Raw genomic sequence first — 14,023 nt, 5'->3', positions numbered from 1 at the left:
CCCATGTTTGTTGTTTTTGTTGTCACACCCTAGTCCCTTGGTTATTCTTGCTTGTCTGCCCTTGATTTTGTTTTCCATGTTTTGTCTGTTTTGGTCACTGTCTCAGTCTGCCTTGTCTCGTCTGTCTACCCCTTGGTGAGCACCTGGAGGTGCTCATTAAAGGGGGGGGGGGCTTCTGTCATGGTTCTGCTTCTTTTAGTCTTGGATTTCCTGGTCCTGAGGCAGAGCCATGACAAAGTCTTTGGTTATGTGTGGAGAGAAACATATTATTGTCCTTTTGACAATAATATGCGTTCTCTTCAGTGTCTCATCATTGGCCCCGCCCCCCTCGTTTCCTGTATTGTTTCCTGGCCGTGTCTGATTACCCTCACCTGCCCTGTGTTGTTATCCTTCGTTTGTCTTCCCTATAAATGCCCTGATGTTTCTTTGTCCTGTGCTCGTGGATTGTACTGTGTACTGTGTTTGTGCTTGTTTGCGTTGCCGCTTGTGCCTCGTGTATGGCGTTGTGACAGTGTGCTCTGTGTTGCCAAGTCAAGTCTAAGTAAGTTAGTTATATCAGTTTGTTGTTTTTGTATTGTTCTTGTCGAGTGTGATCCCGTTTGTTCCCTGCCTTAGTTCAGTTTTCCCCCATCGTGGGTGTTTTGTTTTGTTCCTTTGTTTTGTTAAATAAATCATTTGTTAACCCCTTCATTGCCACTGTCTGCCTGCTATTGGGTTCTTTCCTTCACAACCGTGACAGGAAAGACTATAAACAAATATAAAGGGAGGACATTCTAAAAGTTGTAACAGAATTTATTTGTTGTCCTGTTATTATACAGTATGTATACTTACACTGTACTGCCTTGATTTTCAAGTGTCTTTAAGACTTACAGTAGGTTAGTGTTTTTAAAAATTCTGATTCTTCTAGCTTTCTGAATCTACTGTAGGTTATTAAATAGCTGCAGTAAAGAGTGTTATGAACCAGTAAACAATTTAAATGCACATTGATATGAAATGTTTAATGACACTAAATCAGTTAAATTAAATGACTAATACATATAAAAATAACACTGTGTGATTAATAAATGTTATAATTTAATCAAACTTTTAAAATTCACCTAAATAGTACATGAAACATTGAATCTTTTCTTTTCTATCCTTTGTAGATGCTCTGTTTGAGATTTAATGCTTACTATTCCATTAAACCTGAAATATGAATCAAACTTTTTGACATGATTTTTGCATTTTATATAGCAAACACATTGAAACCTGCCAAAGGCTCACTAACTTGTTGTACATTTCGTTAAATCTATGAATCCCTAATCCCATTCCAGTGAAGGGTTCAGTGAATACATTGCCTAACCTGGTGCTTCAAACTGTATATGTATAAAAATTACATTCACACTTGTACCAAATGGTAGATCTAAGCTGGTCTGTGCTAAAATCTGCCACAGAATTTTCTCCATCTGGTTGTCATCTCCTCAACAAAGCTGACCTTCTTCAAGCAAAACCATAGTCCAGCAAACCAGCAATGAAAAGTTCAAATATTGGACTTTCCTGTGGAGCTCAGGCTCAGTGACAGCATGCTCATGCCAACATCAACAGGGTGGATGGTGTCGGAGAGCATGTCTGTCTCGTCTGCGGCAGGAGGCTAAAGTGGCACATGTTGGAGCGGAAAAGAATACAGTACTGCTCATCCTTTTATACTTCTTGGGGATTTGGCATCTTTGGTGTCTGTTATTTTGTGTATTTCCTCTATTATGTATTTTATTTTGAAGTTTAGATTCCTTGATTTCTTTAGAGTTATTTAGAGTTTCTTTAGAGTTCCTTTAGAGTTAGAGTTTTTGGTGGCCTTGTGAAGACAAAAACATTTTTTTTCCTATATTAAAAATTGCTCATCAGTTCATTAGACAACAAATAGGGCAGCTCTTTTTAGTCGATACAGAGTAAATATTAAATGTAACATTAAATGCAATATTAAATATTGAATGTAAAAGTCAATATCTTGAGGCTCTCAGATGAAAACGGTAAAGCCAACTCGCATTCTTTGGTAGCTAAATGTTGATGGTATTATACTGCATTTTTGTCTGTACTGTAATTAGAGCAAAGTGTAAAGTCTCATGACACTGTTGAAACATGGAAGAATTTAGCTGTGGCACAGCATATCTGGAGTTCCCTTTCTGTCGGTCTCTCGACGTTGTGTCGAACCGACAGATGGGGTTCGTCCTTGAGAACCAATCNTTGATGCAACAAGTACATCAGTTGTGTTTTTGGTTCCGGTTGATCTAACTAATGCAGCCTAAACCCTCTAAGATTTATATTATGGAAGAGTAGTGTATGCAAGATTAAAAAGATGCGTCTTTAGTCTAGATTTAAACTGACAGAGTGTGTCTGCCTCCCGGACAGTGCAGGGAAGACTATTCCAAAGTTTAGGCGCTAGATAGGAAAAGGATCTACCACCTGCACTTGATTTTGAAATTCTAGGTATTACCAACTGACAGGACGCCTGAGAGCGTAATGCACGTGAAGGACTGTAATACAAAAGGAGTTCATTCAAGTACTGAGGAGCTAAACCATGTAAGGCTTTATAGGTAATAAGCAAGATTTTAAAGTTAACGCGATGCTTTATAGGTAACCAGTGCAAGGTTGACAGAACCGGGCTAATATGTTCATACTTTTTTGTACGTGTAAGAACTCGAGCTGCCGCGTTTTGGACCAATTGGAGTTTTTGTAATAAGCCTGCAGGGCAACCACCTAACAGTGCATTACAGTAGTCTAGTCTTGATGTCATGAATGCATGAATTAACTTCTCTGCATCTGACATTGACAGCATATGACGTAGTTTAGATATATTCTTAAAATGGAAAAACGCAATTTTACAGGTGTTGGCGACGTGGCTCTCAAATGACAGATTACTATCGAATAGAACGCCAAGATTCTTTGCTGACGACGAGGGTTTTATGGAACATCCGTCAATAGTTAAACAGTATTCTTGGTTGTTACTTATAGCAGTTTTCGGTCCAATAAGTAACACTTCCGTTTTGTCCGAGTTCAGTAATAAAAAGTTGTTTATGCATTCCATTATTCGATGGAACTGCTGTGTTTCATGAGGCTTCGAGGAAATATAAAGTTGAGTATCATCAGCATAACAGTGAAAGCTAACTCCGTGTCGCTTTATTATATCTCCTAGAGGTAGCATGTATAATGCGAAGAGCAGAGGCCCTAAGACTGAGCCCTGTGGTACACCGTACTGGACTTGCGATTTGCGTGACACCTCATTGTTTATTGCTACAAATTGAAAACGGTCGGATAAATAAGATTTAAACCATTTCAAAGCTATTCCCTTAATGCCGACATAATTTTCGAGTCTATGTAGGAGTGTGCTGTGGTCAATGGTATCGAATGCAGCACTAAGGTCTAGCAGCACCAATAACGAGATACAACCTCGGTCAGACGCCAATAGCAGATCATTTGTAACTCTGATCAAAGCAGTCTCTGTACTGTGACATGCTCTAAATCCAGACTGGAATTCTTCATTGATGTCATTCCTTTGGAGGAAGGAGCATAATTGAGTTGAAACTACTTTTTCCAGAACTTTAGATATGAAAGGTAGATTCGATATAGGCCTGTAGTTCCTTAGTTCTCTAGGGTCGAGTTGGGGTTTTTTGACAAGGGGCCTTATAACAGCCACCTTATATGCTTTAGGCACATGTCCTAATGTCAGAGATGAGTTAATAATACCAAGAAGAGGATCTATAATTTCTGGGAGCATCTCTTTCAGTAGATTTGTAGGTATAGGGTCTAGTATGCATGTTGTTGATTTAGATGATCTAATAATTTTAGACAGCTCATCTTGATCTACGGTATAAAATAATTGCATTTTCTCCTTAAGGGCGCTGTAGTTAGTTTGTTCAGCGGGTTTCACTTCTGATTGCATTGTTATAATTTTTTCTCTAATATCTTGGATTTTATATGTGAAGTAGTTCATAAATTCATCACTGCTATGCTGATATACAGGATCAGAAGTCACTGACGATTTATTTTTTGTTAATTTAGCCACCGTGTTAAATAAAAACCTAGGGTTGTGCTGGTTTTCTTCTATTAGTGATGAAAAGTAGGCGGATCTAGAAGTTTTTAGGGCTTTCCTGTATTTTCGAATACTATCCTTCCATGCTGTACGAAATACCTCTAATTTAGTTTTCTTAAAGTTGCGCTCCATTTTTCGGGCCGCTTTCTTTAGAGCCTGAGTGTGTTCATTATACCACGGTGTGGGGCTGCCATTTTTAATCTTCTTTAAACGTAGTGGAGCAACTTTGTCTAGCGTTACCGAGAAGGTGGAATTAAAATTTTCAGTGGTAATGTCAAGATCTTCAACGTTATTTCTCATGATTTGAGACAATTCGGGCAGATTATCGAGAAACGCATCTTTGGTAGTTGAAGTTATTGTTCTACCATATTTGTAACAATGAGTTTTATTTGCAGCCGTAGGCCAGTGAAGCAAACATAATACCAGATAATGATCCGAAATGTCTTCACTCTGCTGAAGGATTTTAACGTCGTCCACATTTATACCGTAAGACAGTATTAAATCTAAAGTATGATTACGATTAAAGTATGATGGCACTGAGGGCGAGTGCGGCTTGGAGCCGCTCTCAGCCCGATGTACCGTGTATCCAGCCGCGAGCGTTGGGAGAGGCAGTGCGGTGCACCGCAACCCAAAGCCGGCGGCCCGGGAAAGCATGGCTGACATTTCGACATCCGCTTCTTCCTGATCTCGACCCCCCGGGGAGGGAGCTTCAAGGAATCGTCGGAGTCTGATGCCAGTAAGTCACCCTCCGATGCTGCCCAGACACCTCATCATCACGTACCGTGTCCGATACGTATAATTGAGGAATAAGACGGCGGACCGTCTTATGGGAACGGTCAGACGAGCAAAGCGAGGTGCGAACGGTCCGCGAGCCAGTGGCTGACGGATTAGCGCTCACAGTAATCCTCATATCACCCTCGCTGCTCGCCGTAGCGGGCGGCAGGGCCGTAGTCCTGCCGTCACGGAACGGGAAGCAGACAAGGTGGTGGCTGAGTCCCGTGGGAACACAGCCACCCGTGACGCAACGTCTGAATCGTCAGCCGCCCGCAGTGCGGGCAGGACGTATCCACAACATCTGCCCCAGCGTACTGGAAGCAGACATCGTGTCCGTCCCCCTCCTCGATGAGTGTGTTGCACCCACGAGAACAGCGGGACATGCCACGCTGGAGAAATTTGCTCTTTTAGAGAAAAAACTCGAACACTTCTGGAACCGCCGAGACGCCCAGGGGAAGTCGCTGCAGGAAGGGACAGTCCGCTGCACCACGTCGTAGAGCCGGCAGTCTTGTAGCGAAGTCTGTTGATCATGAGCGAAGGCTCCGAAGAACAAAAGGTGAATGAATGAGGCACGCCGTCTCCCTTTTATACCCGGATATCCGGGGGCGGAGTCCGGCATGCAAATTTCATTCGCCAATTTTCATTGGCCTTTTCTAAGAAGTCGGAAGTAAATCAAACAGCATTACTTGGTGTAAGAGTTTGCCTGAACCAGTTCTGAAAGAAACAAGGTTTTAAAAGTTTGATTGAGGATATAACTGGTGTCTCATACAAGTGTTTCAGCAGCCCATGTCCTCTAGAGGGTGGCAAATACTGCTTCTGAATTCAGATTATTCCAGCTTCTTTCCTTACTTTAAATATCTGTTATAGTTTGTATGTAGTTAAATATCATAGTTATTAAAACCCAGACACACGCGCGCACACACACACAGTCACGCCCTGTATTTCTTAGTTCTTACAGTTTCACTGTGTTTATTGTAAAGTTTGAGGTTAAAGCCTTGTTCTGCACTAGTGGTGATGAGTTTAATGGTTAACACTGTTCATTCTTGGGGAACTACAGTAACGCCCAAACCTTCACTTGGTTGGATGGACTGCTGATGTTATCAGTGTTTATTTCCAAAAATGACAATTTTCCTTGCAAAACACAACGGAGTATTTATATGTAAAATATTTTCATTAATGATCTAGGAGGACATCTGATTATTTTCATACATTTTCTCTCACAAGACAGAATATTAGGCTTATAATTCACACTAACATAAAAAAGTAATGCCAAAATAGAAACTTTACAAACAGCACATTATTCCCCTGCATTTGTTATAGATATAACTGCTAAAAACAAAACTAATCGTATCAAAACAGCTAAAAGCAGTGAATGCAAGAAATATTTCATTTTTATACTGATGTTCAGAATTTCAGAAACATAATATATCCTAAATACTTGGTAGGGCACAACAAAACACATTATCAACAGGGAAACAGTACTTTTCATTTGTACCCAGAATTGTTGATGGCCACATGTGCCGTAAATCTTACTCGCGTAAATCAGAAAATAAATCTGGAAACAAACCAGCACACTCCAGACCAGTAACACCACAATAAAATTAACATAGTTCAAGTTTTTAACAGCAGATTCTTTAAGAGCTTCACCAAAATGAAAGCACTGAGTTGAATCATTGGCAGATAATCCATACTTTAGCATAGCTGGAGGGAAAATAGTGCCGAATATGACATGCCAGACAGTCGCGCACGCTATTGTGGCATGGTTGCTTACTGAAGTTCTCCATGTAACGCACAATAAGAAGAAAGACATAAAAGATGAAAGCAAGATACGTATGAACATGGATCGCAACACTGACAATTTTGCAGAAATGTTTGCCCAGACTCCAGGTATCAGAAGCATAATAGAAAATATGAAAGGGCACCGTGAGGAGAAACAAAGAATGCACAGTTATTAGGTTGATCACTGACACGTTGGTGAAAGAGAGGCGTCTCTGGGACTGGAGCATACAGGACATTAAAACAACATTCTGAGTCCCACCGAGCAAGATGAATATGTATATGATCAAAAGAGCAGATCTATATTCCTTTGGCAGATGAAGTGTGTCGTTTGTGTTCTTTCCAATCATTCTGTGAAAAAACACATAAGGAGTTACAGTTACAGTTAATGCTTTTAGGCAACTTTAAAGGGGTCATATGGCGCGAATACGTGTTTTTCTGTCCTTGGTGTGTTATAAGTTGCCCATGCATGTATTAGACACGTAAAATTGCAAAAATTAAAGTATCGGAACAAAAGATGCATTTTATCTAAAAGCGAATGCTCACCCAGACCTGCCTGAAATGCCTCTTGTAACCATACCCCCACAAAGCTTCGTCAGTTTGTGGAATGATTTGACTAAGACCGCCCGAATGTAAATGCAAGTAAAGTGGGCGTACCTGTCAGTACAATTGCTTTGGAACCTGATTTTTCATATATGGTAAGAGGCATTACATTTAGGTCACATGCTTGCAGTATTCTACCAGTTACTACGCACTGGTTAACTGGCCAATCATAACACACCTCGCTTTTCAGAGCGATGAGCTTTGTTAAAAATCTGCACGTTTCAGAGAGGCGGGGCAAAGAGGAGATACAAACATGCACGGTATGTGGAAAATACGTTTTTGAACCTTAAATCGTGTATACACATTACATCTAAAACAAATGATAATATTCGTTTTAGCCGTGTCATATGACTCCTTTAAAATCTAAAATGAAATTGCACGCACCTTTCAATGAGGTAGTATTTGCAACGTTGTGAAGTATAAGCAGCAATTTTATATTGAAATTCTACCACCTTAAATGTGAATAATGATGATCATGTACAGTATATCTTCTTTCACTATCCTCCAAATATTGTAGAAGTTTGTAAAATGGACCGCCAACACACTTCTGTCCTTTCCTTCACTTACTCTTCTGTTTTTGTGTACCTAGCAATACATTATATATACACACAGAAGCACATGTGGTTGTGAGGTGCACCAAACTCGGCAGAAAATATTTTGAAAATGTACTAACCCAAGTGTAGCGAGGAAGGCGGGACGAGAGCCGTGGGGCAGGAAGGCGGGGCCGGTGGCGTGAGTGATAATGAGTATCAGCTGTACGCGCACCGGTCCCGCATGCCTCACGGGGAGCTAGGGAGCATAAGAGGACGAGCGACGGGACTGCCGAGGAGAGAGGACCGGGCCCGAAATAGGTTAAGTTTGTTTATGTGTTCGTGTGGTCTGCAGTCGACCGTGAGGTGGCTTCCGGCCTGTTATTTGCTGTTTATTGTTTATTTATTTTTGAATTAAAGTTTTATGAATGTTCGCCGGTTCCCGCCTCCTTCCTTCCCTTCTATTGAACTTTGTTACACCAAGTTATGTACATTTACATTTATTCAAAAGCGACTTACAAGTAGGAGAGCATATAAATATTTTGTCAAGACGTTAAACAGTACCGTTAGTTTACAAGGCCATGCTACTAGGTGGATTAAAGCTGGAGTAGGCAAAGGAGAGAATTAACTTAAGATTTTTTATTTATTTAGACAGACAGTTATTGGTTAGTCAAATAAATGCGGAACAGGTATGTATGTGGCAGTTCATTCCACCACAGGGGAACCGAATGAGAAAAGGTTTTTGCAAGTGATTTGGTGCCTCGCTGTGATTGAACACCAGGCGTTGCTCATTTCCAAACCGAGTGTCAGCAATTTAAACTTGATGCAGGCGGCAACTGGCAGCCAGTGAAGTGAAATCAGGAGGGGTGTTCCATGGGTTCTTTTAGGCTGATTGAAAACTAGACGTTCAGCTGCATTCTGGATCATTTGCAAGGGCTTGACTGCATTGGTTGGAAGGCCAACCAGTAGAGAATTGAGGTAATCCAGTCTTGATATGACCAGAGCTTGGACTATTAGCTGAGAGGCATGCTCCGACAGAATCATTGGCAGATCCAGAGATGCCCAGTTTGGAGAGAGTGGACAGCAGGATCTGGTGGTTCACAGAGTCAAATGCAGATTTACATTTAAATTTAGCGGATGCTTTTATCCAAATTGCAATTTACAGAGAGTTCAGGGAGCAATAAGCAATATGTCATACAGGAGCAATAATACAATAGGTGCTAATACAAAGTTACTAGGTTCAACAAAAGCTTGACCACTACCTGTTGAGAGAAAGAGAGAGGGTTAGTGTTAGAGGGTTAGAGATCAAGCAGAATGAGGACAGATGACAAGGATTTAGCCCTTGCCTGCCGCATGTTTTCGACGACAGACAGGAGAGCAGTGGCCGTAGAATGTCTTTTCTTGAAGCCGGATTGCTGACTGTCCAGAAGGTCGTGCTGTGAGAGATTGGTGGGACTGAGAGGAAGGGCAGGAGTGAGATTGGTCTGTAGTTGCTGACCACTGAGGGGTCGAGTGTCGGTTTCTTGAGTTACGGTCTTACCAGGGCTTGTTTAAATGAGGTGGGGACAGTACCAGTAATGATAAAGGTGTTTATAATGTGTGAGAGTTGAGGCAGTAGAGACGGAGAGATAGCCTGTAGGAGATGGGAAGGGATCGGGTCAAGGGGACAGGTAGTAGGCCGGGTGGAAAGGAGAAGAAAGAAGAGGGGAGAGACGATAGCAAGGGCTAAGAAAGAAATCAGGGATGCGTTTAGCAGAGAATTGCCTGCTGAGGGTCTCCACTTTATCAGTGAAGAAGTTGGCAAAGTCATCAGCAGTCAGCGAGGTATTGGCGGGAGATGGGGGGGCCAGAGATTAGAGGAGAAGGTTGAGAAAAGTTGATGCGGGTTAGACGCAGTTTGGATTTTGTTTTGACAGTACTTTGTTTGGGCGGCAGATATATCAGTAGCGAAGGAGTTAAAATGTTGTTGATACTTGGAGACTCTCTAGACTTGTGCCACTTCCTCTCCGCAGCCCTTAGCTTGGTCCGGTGGTCGCAAAGAGTCTCAGAAAGCCAAGGTCAAGAGGGTGTAGCACAGGCAGACACTGTCAAGACAGGATGTTAAGGTTGTACAGAGATTCAACGTTGAGAGATGAGTAAAGGGTTGTGGTGGCACCATGGACGAAAAGCAGGTGGGAGAGAGGGAACGAAGATTACGGCGGAAAGAAACAGGGTTAAGGGTGGGAGGTGAGATTACAGGGAGGGTTACAGTGAACTTTAAAAACAAATGGTCAGAGACATGCAGGGGAGAAACTAGAATATTATTAGCGGTGCAGTTACGAGTCAAAACAAGATCTAGCTGTTGTCCTCCTCTGTGGGTGGGAGGGGCGTTGTCCCTGTGAAGGTCAAGCGAGGAGAGGAGAGCTAAGAAGTCGGCTGCTTGTGGTTTGTCTAGGTGGATGTTGAAGTCGCCTAGCATTACCAGTAGAGTGCCGTCTTCAGGGATAGAGGACAGCAGCATGTCAAGCTCTTCTAAGAAGTTTCCCAGTTGACCTGGAGGGTGATAGATGACAACACAATGTATTTTTGATGGATACGTGATGGTGATTGCATGGTATTCGAATGAGGGGTTGCTGCAAGGAAAAGACAGAGGAATGAATTTCCAGGTGTTGGAAACAAGCAAACCTTTCCCCCTCCTCGCCCAGAAAGACAAGGAGTGTGGATGAAGTTGAAGTTGTTGTTGAGGGCTGATGGAGTAGCAGTGTTCTCTTTACAGATCCATGTTTCAGTCAGTGCCAGAACCATGAGATTAGACTGACTGGCAAAGGCCGAGATGAAGCCTGCCTTGTTGACAGATGACTAGCAGGTCCAGAGCCCTACAGCCAGACAAGCAGACTGTGGAGGGCTAGTGCAGAGTGATCGAAGATGGTGCTGAGGTGTCCGCTGTGTACGTTTGTAAGTGCGTCTGTGGTTGACAGTCTGAATGTACTGGAGACACATGTTAGTAGCTAAAAAAATACAAATAGACAGTAGCAAAGTAAGGGAAAGAACAATTAAATGAAAGCTTAGCGTGGCATGCCCTACCGGTGTTGCTGCTCGGTGGTGTCACGCAGGTCTTTACCTCGTCGGTCTTCATACAAGGAGGGCTGGACACAAGGGATGCTGCTTCCGCTGCTGCTTCAGAAATTAGTGCTAATATAACACAGTCTCCCTGTTTGCTTAATGGGCAAGTGATTGCTTCACAGCTGAGCCCATCTACTCAATTAACAGCTCAAGGCTTCAAAGTGACTAAAAGTGCTAGGTGAAAAGTAACTCAAGCTAGATGGCTAGGTGCTAACAACAGCTACTTAACAAACAACAGTTTACCTTAAAAGCAGTGCAGGAAGTTCAATAGTTCTTTGCTAACAAACAGCTACTAGTCCAGTTCAAGCAGGCAAGCAAGTTCACTACAGCTACAGCTAGCTAGGCAGACAAACCTCTGTGTACAAAGCAGAAATGCTGTCAGTGTGAAAACAACTGGTTTATGACCTGACTGACATGTAAAGCAGCCAGCTCATGAGTTTAGCTCCTGGACCGTCCGCTGTGACAGGAGCTCACTCACACCAGTGACATTGAGTGACACATTATGAAAAGGCACAAATTTGGTTCTAGCTCATTACACAGACAAATGCTTCTGTAGTAATGAAGTTACATACAAACAATTGGAAGTTGCTTGAATGCTATACTAGGGTGACCATATGAGCCATTTCTCCCGGACGCGTCCTTGCCAGGATTCGGATGCATCTTCCGGGAGTCGCATTTGTCGACCGCATACGTCATCGGGGTTTATTATTTCAGGTTTTATTTTATAAAGGCAGCCGTTATATTTCAAGGTAATAATGACTACAATGATTATATGTCTTAAGCGATGTTAAATGTTAATTTTATGATTCTTTTTTTACTGAAATCCTACTCCCGGAAAACGCACCCAAATCCTGGCAAGGACGCGTCCGGGAGAAATGGCTCATATGGTCACCCTATGCTATACATTGTTTCATTTAGGGAAGTTTAACTACAATAAAAGCTGTACAAATAAAGAGACCATTCCAAATGGTAATTTAATCAGCATTTCTAGTTGTATTGTGGTCATTCCAGTCCAGTGTCTGTTGAATTTCAACCAAATCAAACCACAGGAGTGACAAAGTCATCCAACACCAATGTGAATGACTGACATCATGACAAGACACATGAAAACTGTGATAAAAATCCATGTTATCTAACTTTTCCTAAATACGTGTACATTGTTGTATTGCTTAAAAGTTAACAAACTAAAAATACAGAGCATCGTTTTTGTTATTTTCACCTATTTTTCTAGTTTTAATTTTCTGCAAATACAAACATTGTTTTTATTTGAAATTTGGAAGAAATATTGTTTGTTCACAGAATGAAACAAAAATTATCATTTTACCCAAACACATAAAAGTAAATGTTAAAAAAAGAAAGTCTTATTTTTTTTCTGAGGCTGTATAATTCCCAATGTCCAATTACACAGATCAATTGCGCTTATAGAGCTTTGAAGAATGTGACGTGATTTCCGGTCAGAGAACACAGGGAGCAGCAATGCTGCCTGCTTTATGTGTTGCATTTTGGAAATTTTTAGGGAACAAACATTTCAGTGGCGCTGCAAAGATTTATCGAATAAGGCAGCCCTTGAAATGGCCGATTTCCTGATTGGATGCACACCTTGATAAAGATCTAATTGTGAACGTCGATTGAGTATATAACTACATTAAGCGTTTCAACAGCCAGTGTCCTAGAGCAGTGGTTCCCAACCTTTTTTCCTTGGGCCCCCCACGTACAGATATGACAATCGGAGCCCCCCCCGTGTGTGCGTGCGTGCGTGCTTATACATACATAATTGCTACTCACACACACATTTATAGATAGTAAATATAAATAAATTAAATGAAATAATTGAATAATAAATAAAATAGTTAAATATGAGTAATATAAAAGATTTTAATGACATTTTTACTTGAATACTCAAATACATTTTCAGGTTATTTTTCAGATTGTTGTATGAACATACTGAGTATACTGAACGTTATGAAAGAACTGTTAAACATTAACATTGCTGTACTTTTTCCTTTATTTCTGACGAAGAATCACCGCATTTACTTTTCTCTGCTATTTTTCCTTTTGATTTTAATGTTAACACGAACGTTGACGCCTGACAGAGGACGTTTCTCATGTGAGTCTCATAGCGAGAACAGCCAACAGTGCTTCCAGCTACCGCGAAGCCCAGTGTGAATGTCTGCCGATGGAGCCGTAAAAATTTTAATAATTATTTTATAGAAGATATAACTATTTTTGACTGCATTATCTTGGCATTGTAAGCACATGATTATTTTAAAACATACAAAAATATTTTTATTGAAAATGATTAGTGGAACATTTTATGCAGCTTTATTTAACCTCAAAGCATGTCAGCTCCCGCGCCCCTCATGTGAACTCTGGCGCCCCCCTAAGAGGGTCGCGGACCCCAGGTTGGGAACCACTGTCCTACAGGGTAGCAAAATACTGAAAGGCCTAATGTTACTGGTTTTGAATGTAGATTATTCCACCTCCTGTTCTATTTGAGGACCAAATATCAAACACTTTTTACAGTTTTACGGTGTTATTAAAATGTTAAATGTACTGTAAAGCTGTGTTCTACACTAGAAGTGATAAGTTTTTAGCTCTATGGTCAACACTGTGTCACGGTTAGGCGGAAGGAGAAGAACCCAAATGCAGGCAGAGGCAGTGAAGGGGTTAACAGGGAATATTTATTTAAACAAAACAAAGGAACAAAACAAAACACCCACGATGGGGATATAAACAAGAAAACAAGATAACAGGAAGCAGACAGGACGTAGATTAACTAAGACTAGACTAAACTAAACAACACTAGACAAGAGCTAAACTAAAGACTGACTTGACTTGACTTGACTTGACTTGACTTGGGTATTCACAGCAAACAGGCACAGCGGCACATTACACAGGAACACAAGCACAACGAACGAGCACAGGACAATAGACACGAGGATACTTTATAGGGTGACAAACAAAGGAAGATAACGAGGGGCAGGTGAGGAACATAAGACAGGGCAGGGAAGCAATACTGGAAACAAGTGGGGCGGGGCCAATAACGAGACACGAGAAAGCACATGGAATGTCAATGGTAAACACCCCATGACTTTCTCACACTAAACATAAGGGATCTGTCACGATCCTGCCACAAGACTAGTAAATCCTGAACAAGAAGGCAGGACCATGA

General features: G+C 41.5%; 1 protein-coding gene across 1 annotated transcript in view; it reads left to right on the top strand.

Moving 5' to 3' along the window:
- Positions 1-14,023, top strand: part of si:dkey-94e7.2 (uncharacterized protein LOC100141353 homolog) — a 38,649-nt gene that overhangs the window by 12,755 nt on the left and 11,871 nt on the right. The gene's annotated exons all lie outside the window — the stretch shown is intronic.

Source organism: Triplophysa rosa, linkage group LG5 (assembly GCF_024868665.1).
Source record: "Triplophysa rosa linkage group LG5, Trosa_1v2, whole genome shotgun sequence".
NCBI lineage: Eukaryota > Metazoa > Chordata > Actinopteri > Cypriniformes > Nemacheilidae > Triplophysa > Triplophysa rosa.
Note: the sequence above shows the minus strand (reverse complement) of the source record. Positions and strands in the feature narration are given on the sequence as shown.